Here is a 10185-nt window from a genome sequence, read left to right as displayed (position 1 = left end):
AAGGGTGAAAACCATAGTTTGCATAGAAAGGATTATGTTGAGTGGATGCATGGGTGCAGCTGTTGTAGGCAAACTCTGTGTATAGCTGGAAAGTGACCCAATCATCTGGACAAGAATTGAGAAAACAATGGAGGTTTTGTTCGAGGGCCTGTCCAACTGTTCTGTCAGCCCCTTTTTCTGTGGGTGATAGGCTGGGGAGGTAAGCAGTTCCATTCCCAAGAGTTTGCACCAGAAATGGGAAGTGAATTGTGGACCTCCATCTGAGACTCTTCCAGTCAACATCCCATGGAGCTGAAAAATATAATGTAGAAAGGGTGGCATGGCTGGTTGGTTGGGAGAGAACAAATGGAAATGAAATGCACCATATTAGTGAGGAGCTCAATGGGGACAAGGGTGACAGTGCAATCCTGGGAGCGAGGTAACTCTAAAGTGAAATTCAAGAATACCAAGGAACCATCTTTTACACCTTGAGTCGGGGATGGCCCTCTGGGATGTAAAAGATACCTTCCGTGATAAAGTAGGCCCTCCTTCAAATGAAACCCCAAACTGGACAGAATACTAGGAGCATTTAGGGTCTGACAGATCTTAGTAGCCTGGAGGTCTTGGGGAAGCAGGGGCATCACGTCTCTGTGTGTTGTCCCTCTAATAAAATTAGATGGGCATAAAATGGTAGCTAAGGGAGACATGTCTTGAAGCATCTGCCTCTGGTGAAGAGCTTGGCAAGATCTGGGTGTACACAAATTCTTTAGCTGATCAGCTGCACAGTTTGCATCTACTGACCAGAAGAAGTGGACCCCCTTTTGGAGAAGCACGGTTATCAGGGTTACTAAGTGAGAGAATCCTTTGATAAAATGCATGTAGAAACTGGCAAAACTGAGAAACCCCTGATCACCTCCTATATCCTTCAGGGTATTCCACCCAGAGAGGGCAGAAACCTTTTGGGTGACCATTGTTAGCTCTTTGGGGCAAATGATATACCTGAGGAACTCAACTGTGCCTTTGGCGAACTCGCATTTCTCCAGTGAAGCATAGAGATGGCTTAGGTGGAACCTCTTGAGAACATGGCATACATGTTGCTTGTGCAGGGTCTGGTTTTCAGAAAAAAAAAAAACAAGAATATCATCCAAATAAATAACCACAAACCAGTCCAATATGTCCCAGAAGATATTGTTGATAAAATGCTGAAATGTCACCGCAGCATAACAAATCCAAAAGGCATAACTAGATATACAAAATGTCCATATCGAGTGAAGAAAACAGTCTTTCACTCATCACCCTCGCTGATTCAGACCAGGTTGTAGGCCCCATGAAGGTCCAACAATAAAAATATTGGCTGAGTGGACTCAGAGTTCATTAATAAGTGGAAGGAGGTAGCAATTTCAGACTGTCACTTTGTTCAGAGCTCAGTAGTCAATGCAGAGACTCAAGGAATCATCCTTGTTCACCCTGAAGAAGATTGGAGCATGACAAGGTATCAGTTCTCTTTTTATCGAAAACATTAGCATAATTCCAATATTTCACCAGGATTCCTAAAGCTACTGAAGGGGTCACAGGAATAGCAACAGTTGCCCTCAGAGTATCTCCTGCGGTCTCTGAATTCACAAGATCACAGGGCATTTCTGGTCCAGAACATGGTTTGGGGAGGCAAAGCTGACAACAAAGTCTTGATGTGAAGCGTATCGTTCCTGGACCCCAGCAGATGAGTGGATCATGGGTGGCAAGCTAAGGATGACGGGGGAGTGAGGTTTACAGATCAGACCAAACTGTAGAACCTCCCTGGTATTCTGGAGCATGGTAACAATCAAGGGCACCATTTAATGGGTAACCAGGCTGGAGGAGAGGGGAGAATCCATCAAGAGACTCCACCAAACCAGCGTTGCTCTTGTGCTGAGATGGAATATTGTGAATCTGGGCAAAGTCTAAGTCCATGAAATTGTTGGAGGGCCCCGAGTCTGAGTGCCCTCAGCTCTACCCTCTGCCATGGTGGGATGCTGTAGCCATAGTGGCAGTTGGAGGGTGATGGCATGGTGTCCATTCATAGCAAAGGTACCAATAAACACAGGGCGGTTAAGATTCTGGAGTAAGGAGGGGAACACAGTCTCAGTCCAGACCCTCTTATTGAGGCTGAGGCATGGAGCCCGATTTTGACCAGAGCATCCCATGTCATAGTGTCCAGATTCCGCACAGTACAGGCATAAGCCTGAAGCATGACACCAGCCCTTCACAATGTCAGAGAGGCAAAGCCAAACTGGCTGATCTGCCTGGGCTCCTGTGATGAGAATGTGGAACATGCCAGGAACTTGACTCTCTCCCCAGGCAGCGTTCAGTCAGGCAGTTGTCAATGCTGACACACAGCTTGACCAACACGTCCAGGACAGACAGCAGCTCCACCCATGCCAGCTCATCCTTGATTTCCTTGCTTACGGCATGTCAGAAGCAGTAGCACTGCATTGCCTCCTTCCATTCAGCATCTGCTGCTGGGCGCTGGAACTCTGCGGCAAACATAGTGACTGACCTGTTTCCCTGATGCAGCCCGAAGTGCATTCTTGGAAGACTGCACACAATTTGGATAGTCAAACACAATCACCATGGCTCAGATGAACTCTTCAAATTACCCCATTAGGGGGTTAGAAGTCTCTAGGACAGGAGATGCCCAGGCCAGGGCCTACACACTTAGTAGGCTAATACAAAGTCCTACTCAGGTCTGGTCAACACAGAATGATTGGGGCCATAGCATGAACAGGAGCTGGCACGGGTTCATGAAACTACAGAACTTTCCAAGATCCACACCAAACTTATTCAGCACTGGAATCTCTGGCTCCCTAGAAGCTGGGGCAGCAAACACCGGTGGGATGGCTGGAGCCTGTAGGACTGCAATTTGTACCTGCAGGACCATAACCTGAGCCTGTGGGGTTTGCAGAATTGCCACAATGTCCTGCAGGGCTGCCTTTATGGAATCCATCTGAAGGGCAGTCCGGCCCCTTGCCTACCCTTGTTCAGTCTTCTGGGCTGCTCAAACTCTCAATGACTGAGTTGCAGGCAGGTTAGCCTAATGGTTGGAGCAACAGTCCAGCCTACCAGATAAAGCTGAATTCAGCTGGGACGGGGTGCTGGAGTGAAGCCAAAAGTGAGAGCCACGAGTCAGAAGCCAAACCCTAAGCCCAAGAGTAAGCCGAAGGCATAGCCAAGAATTGGAGCCAGAAGCCAAAGCTGAAGGATTAGCTAGAGTCACAGTCAAGAGGCATAGCCGAGGATCAGAGACGAGACTCAGAAGCTAGGATGGTGTGGGGTGCTGGGCCAGGAGCAGGACTGCAGAAAGGGACAGGACCAAGTGCAGCCACAGGCAAGGAGCACGCGGAGCAGCCACTAGAATGTTGCTACTACTGAGCTTAAGTAGCAGCCTGCTGACTCCTGCAGCCTATCAGGTGGCTCAGTCAATCAGACAACTACTATCAGGGCCAACTGCGCTCAGTTTGTCAGGAGACTGGCTTTGCTGCAGGCTGGCCCCTGACAGCTGCATTGCTGCGAAGGGACCTCAGCCTTAACATGACAGATTCCCTTTTAAACATCAGAGTCTCTATTCGCTTTCAAAATCTTGCCCAACAGATTCTAGGAATCCAGCAAGATTGTCATTTTCCTCTTCTTATGGCAACAGCAGCAACCTAATGTAAGTGTAGACATGGTATTCTAGGGCCTTGATTTTAACTCACATTGCCTGGTTTTCTCTAATGAGGTCTTGCCTAGTCGATCACATTGAAACATAATGGCAACTGTGTATAACGTCTAATCATTGCCTTCTGCTGGACAGGATCAGAACTGTTCAACTATGCATTTACTAGGCTGAAAGATTGAATAGTTTATGAAGCTTTTCCCTTATCTCACATGTTAGGGGGCCTTTGTTTTTGGAGCAGAAAGATTTGAGTTCTAACACTGCTGAACCAGTAAAGGGGCTACAGTGCACCATATAATGACAAATGTGAAGAGCTGGACGGCCACTGATTTATTGCAAGCCATAAAGTCCTTCTCAACTTTCAACCTGTGTCTAAATACCAGGGGTCTCAAACACGCGGCCCGCGGAGTTATTTCCTGTGGCTTGCCATAGCTCCCCTCACCCCCCGCCTGTGCCCCCCCCCGAGCGTGCCACGTCCCCACTCCTCTGCCCACCTCCCAGCGCTTCCCGCCGCCAAACAGCTGTTTGGCGGCACTCAGGACTTTCCAGGAGGGAGGGGGGAGGAGTGGGGATTGCATGCTCAGGGGAGGAGGTGGAGAAGAGGCGGGGCTGGGGCAGGGATTTGGGGAAGGAGTTGGGATAGGGGCAGGGAGGGAACAGAGTTGGGGTGGGGACTTTGGGGAAGGGGCTGGAATGGGGGCGGGGAAGGGGTGGGAAGAGATGGGGCAGGGGCGGGGCCTCATGGAAGGGGTGGAGTGGGGGCGGGACCGGGGGAAGAAGTGGGGGCTTTTGTATCTTTGTATGGAAAGGTGTCAGTGATGTGGCCCTCGCACCAATATACTAGTCCTCATGTGGCCCTCATGGTGATTTGAGTTTGAGATCCCTGTTCTATATCCTGCCATCCCTACTATTTATTATCCCGCTCTAGCACTGTATCTAAAACTATAGTGGCTGGTTGCTTAAATTTCACCCAATTATGTTTGCAGAATACAACACATCTGTATAGTGTACAATACATTGTAGGGAAAAATTCTTGCATTGGCTGGGCGTGGGGGATTGAGGCTAGATAATCTCAGGGGCCTTTTCCATCTCAAACATGTCTGTGTGATTGTTGCATTGCCGGGCACTTTGCAGATGCAGGCAGACGGTCCTGTCATGCAGGAGATACTCCACTGGCTTTGGAAGTGCTAAGTCTCTGCTGAGATAAACCCCGCTGGTTGGATTTACCCCTTCCCCTTTGTTGTGACGGTGAGACACAACAAAATAACTACTTTGGGAAGGCAATGATGCCTCAGATAAACACCCGGGGATGGATTTCCATTCAAAGGCATCTTCCTGCCTCAAGTCCAACTGTTCCCCTGTTCCTGATCCTCTGTAGCTTTATAAATAAAATAACACAAGCTGAGAGTGGTGCAAACTGCTGGTGTAGACATATGAAACTCCTTAGCAGAAGGCGTGAGCAAATATTTTTTTCATCATCACAGTTACCTCTAACTATAATATTTAAATATATCAAATTATAATATTCTAATTATATGTAAAACACCAAGGACAGATTCACTGAAGCTAGCTTAGAAAGGTGCAAATGACAGCTCCCTGCACCAACCTGCACCTCCTCCCCCAGCCCTGGGAGGAATTTACCCACTGGGTTAATTCCACCCATCACTGCAGTTTTGATTCCAGCCAGGGGCTCCAAAGGATCTTTGCTTGCAGAGGCTATTTCTGTGCATCCCTCGGGTCCCTTGCACATGTCCCCTTCCCAACCAAGACTGCTCATGCTTTGGGTTACAATGGAGAAGGGGAGGTTGGGGCCACTTTCTGCCATGGCAATCTCCTCCCCAATGGATTTGCCATTGACTTTGGGGACCCTACGCCTGCATTTGTGTTGACAAAATCTAGCATAAATCTGAGTTGAATCTGGCCCCAAAAGTACAGTCCACAGCAGTGTCCCCTCTAATTTTTCCCACGCATGTGTGGAATGAATTTTGTTATGTGCACCAATATGGAGGTGATGTGTGACACATTCATGTGAACAAAATTCATGTGGCGGGGGTGGAGCCAAGTGGTTTGGCATGTAGGAGGGGGCTCAAGTCTAAGGCAGAGGGTTGGGGTGCAGGGGGATGAGGACCGCGGCTGGGGGCGTGGGCTCTGGAGCGGGGCTGAGGATTAGGGGTTTGGGAGGCAGGACTCCCCCCAGCTCTCTCTCCCTACAGCAGCACCTGGTCTGGGTGGGGAGAGGCGCCTCTTCCCGCTGTGGCATCTCCGGGGCTGGGCCGCGGAAGAGGTGCCTCTCCCCGGCCGCGGCAGGGCCAGGCCAGGCTGGTGCTTGAGGAGGGGCACCTCTTCCCCAACCGCAGCAGGTCCGTCTGCAGTCTGGGCTGCCGGTGACAGTCTGCAGCTTCGGGCTCCCCAGGGGAGCCCAAAGTGGCGGACCATCCGTCACCAGCAACAGTGGCTGTGTCTGGGGGCTCCTTTCCATCCCCTCCTCCCCCCCACCCCCCTCACTGGCAGGCAGCTGGCGGCTGCTGTCTGTCAGTGACAGACGGAGGGGGTGGAGAGAGGAGCCCTCAGAGGAGCGAGTGGGCGGAGGGTGGGGAGGAGAGAAGCCCTGGGCCAATGGGCCTAGAGCAGTAGTTCCCAAACTTTAACAACCTGCGAACCCCTTTCACTAAAATGTCAAGTCTCGTGAACCCCCTCCTAAAAATGAACATTTCCATGGATTTTCTCCCTTACCTCAGCATAAATTACAAAAGCATTGATCTTGGACATATAAAACTTGTTTTTATGACATGCTTATTACACACTATTAATTATTATTTATCATTACAGTATTTTTATTATGTTATGAAAATGACAACATTCTTCCAAGATCTCACTTCTGTAGCTTGTATCACTTTTGATTAAGCCTGTTATAAGACAAGGCTCCTATCAGAGGTGCCAGTAGAAAAAAGGGGTGAGGGAGCAAAGCCCCCATGCACCACAGGGACTGGGGGGGGCACTGCCAGAAAAGTGAGGGGCCCAGGGAGGCCACCGGAAAAAAAGGGCAGGGATCCACAGGGAGGCGTGCTGATGTGGGGGCGTCATGTGACCCTCATCACCCCCCATACTGGCGCCTCTGGCTCCTATGTTTCATCAAAGAGTATCAGATGTGAAACAGCATGAAGGTATTTAAGAAGCCAACTCAAAGAGTTCCTCCTACACAAGCATTCAGGTCTTGAGCAGTTCAGGCAAACAACGCACGTTACAACAAAGCTTAAACTTGTTCTTCATAATAATTTAAAAACAACAGTAGCAGCCTATTTAATTTTAAAAACAGCAAAAAAAAAATCCACCTCCCTTTCTATTTCGTAAAAGGAGACTTGAAGTTTAAATCTCCTCAGCGTGATAGATATGCTTGCTTTGAACTGCTTAGCTCTTGGATGTCCCCAAGGCTCCGGGCTGCTGGCCCGTGCTGCCCAGGGTCCTTATGGATAGTTCTGTCCGCCATTAGGGAATTTTTTCCTGAGAACCCCTTGTAACATTTTGTGAACCCCCAGGGGTTCACGAACTCCAGTTTGGGAACCACTGGCCTAGAGGAATCCGAGAGGAGAGAACAGGATGGGCCACCAGGACCCCTGCTGAGCGTGGGCCTGCCGCCATTATAAACCTGGTACTGTCCGGACTGGTTTAGGGCCAGGGGAGGGGCATCACTCCCTGCCGCAGCAGGGCTGGAACTGGAGGAGGGGCATCTCTCCTGCCACAGCCCTGAGTGCCTGCGCAGCGCTTAATAGGCTGCTGTGTGGCCGCGCGGCCATGCAGCTTAGAGGGAACTTAGGTCCACAGTACCACATACAAAAATAATCAGGAGTAAAAGGAGAAGAGTCCTCAGGATAGTCCAGACTTAAAGGGGAAGGGAGATTTTATGTCTAGCATTAAAGATCATGGACTAAGACCCCCTGAAAATAAGAGAAGATGCTGACTCAATTGTGCTGGAGGGCCCTGGTATAACACAAGCCATAAGTAGGGCCCTACCAAATTCATGACCATGAAAAACCTGTCATGGACTGTGAAATCTGATCTACCACTGTGAAATCTGGCTATTGTAGGGGAGGGGGTGGATTGGGGCTCCTACTGTGCACTGAGCTTCAACTGCTAGTTCTGGACAGGCTGGGGAGGGACAGGACTTCCTCTTCCCTTGCTCGGGCCATTCCCGGGGCTGGGTCAGACCCACCTCCAGGAACCTTCCCCAGCTGCAGGAAGCTCCAGAGCTCTGAAGGCAGCACCACTGCAAGCAGCAGCGCAGAAGTAAGGGTGGCAATACTATACAATGGCAGCCTCACTTCTGTGCTGCTGCTGGTAGCAGCGCTGCCTTCAGATCTGGGCAGCTGGAGAGCGGTGGCTGCTGGCTGGGCACCAGCAACAGTGTAGAAGTGAGAGTCACATCATATGGTGGGGTCATCACTTTTGGAGGGACAGCTTTACGGGTGGGTGAGTGGGCGACTGCCCAGGGCCACTTGGTCAGGGGGGCGCTGTCATCCTCCCTACACACACAGCCAGCCCAAGGCCCCTTTAACCCATGTACTCAGAGTGTGGGAGGGGCAGGGATGCCCAGCTGGGGGCTCCTACCATGCACCAGGCTCCTGCCCTCCCTAGCTGGGCTGGGACTTCCTCTTAGCCTGCACAGGCTGCTCCCAGGAATCTACCCCGATTGTAGGAAGCTCCGCGGCTACTGGCTGGGAGCCAGGGCCGGCTCCAGGCACCAGCGCAGCAAGCAGGTGCTTGGGGCAGCCAACGGAGAAGGGCGGCAGGTCCGGCTTTTTGACGGTAATTCGGCAGCGGGTCCCTCAGTCCCTCTCGGAGGGAAGGACCTGCTGTCGCATTGCCACTGAAGAATGAAGCCGATCGTGGCTTTCCCCCCTCTTCCCCCCCACCCGCCACTTGGGGCGGCATAAATGCTGGAGCCGGCCCTGCTGGGAGCCCAGCTCTGAAGGTAGCATCACTGACAGCAGCAGCCCAGCCAGGACTAGCAGCTGGAGCCTAGCGCATGGTAGGAGCCACCAGCTGGGGCGCCCCAGCCCTGTCCCTCCCCAGCTCTGGATCCAGCTCTCAGGAGTTAAAGGGGCCTTGGACTGGCTATGGGGGAAGCGGGGAACCATGGCACCCTGCTGATCATAGGGCTTTGGGCAGTCACCCACATCACCCACCCATAAGGCTGGCTCTGTCCCCTCCAAAAGTGACGACCTCCCCCCCCAATACCATGCCACCCTCACTTCTGTGCTGCTGCTGGCGGTGGTGCTGCCTTCAGAGCTGGGTGCATGGCCAGCTGCGGTCCTCTGGCCAGCCAGCTCTGAAGGCAGCAATGCAGAAATAAGGGTGGCAATACCTCAACCCCCATACAATAGCCTTGCAATCCCACCATGACACTCTTTTGGGTTGAGACCCCCACCGTTACAATAGTGTGAAATTTCAGATTTAAATATTTGAAACAGTGAAATGACCATTTTTAAAAAATCCTATGACTGTGAAATTGACCAAAATGGATCATGAATTTGATAGGGCCTTAGCCATGAGTTAACATCTCATAGGTGTAAAGTCCAGGGACTTGTACGTACGTTCAGGAGAAGATGATTTCACAAGTGGATTTCAGTTTTCAATCAGTTTCTAAACCATTAAACCTATAATGTTTACTGAGTGTTTGCAAAGCAGCAAGTCTGAGATTTATAGAGGTCTGAAGGTGGTTTACCAGCAGTGCTGGTAATTCAGAGTTTGTGATTTGTACTTCATTATTTATTCTGTACAGCATCACAGATGTCCATAAAGGCTACCCCTCCTCCTTTCTTAATGATGAATCTTTGCGCTAAATTCTAGTGAACATCTCACTCTTGACTGGTTTGGAGCAGTCCACAAGGAGTTTGGAGCAATCCAAGCTCTGCAGATGGGAGATTAGATGTGGAGCAGCCAAGGTGCTACGGTGGGAGAGGTGAAGATGGTGGGACGAGTGTGTCCCCAGGTGGTAAGGTGTTAGGACATAAAGCTGTGTGGTCTGGAATCCACAGCACCTGAGAAACCAGTGTGAGTTAGAACATGAGGCCAGTTTTGTGTGTACAGATCAACCTGCACAGTGTGAGGAGTCAGTGTGCACAATAGAAGAGGGTGAGTACAGCAGCAGGCAGTGCCTATATACTGGTGTAGCTGCACAGTGGTGTAGCTGCAGCAATGTTTTCATGGATGCTGGTGTTTGTGGTACAGTTGCAATATTGCCAATCTCAAGCATGCAAAAATCATGACTGGGGCCCCCTAAAATCACGATTAATGTAAAAATCATGATTTTTAAAAAAATATTGTAAAAAATAATACATTTTTTCTTTTCCTTTTAGAGCTGCTAGGGTGCATTCACTTTGTGATTTGAAGATTTTTGCTGCAACAAGGGGGGGGAGAATCCTTTTTTAAAATGAAAGCTGGGAGTCTCGTGCAATCTCCTGATCTCTGCAGGTGGGGTTTTAACAAAAAAACACAACCGTTGTGAGACTTGTCAT

This window comes from Malaclemys terrapin, chromosome 4 (assembly GCF_027887155.1).
Source record: "Malaclemys terrapin pileata isolate rMalTer1 chromosome 4, rMalTer1.hap1, whole genome shotgun sequence".
Classification (NCBI taxonomy): Eukaryota; Metazoa; Chordata; order Testudines; family Emydidae; genus Malaclemys; species Malaclemys terrapin.
Note: the sequence above shows the minus strand (reverse complement) of the source record.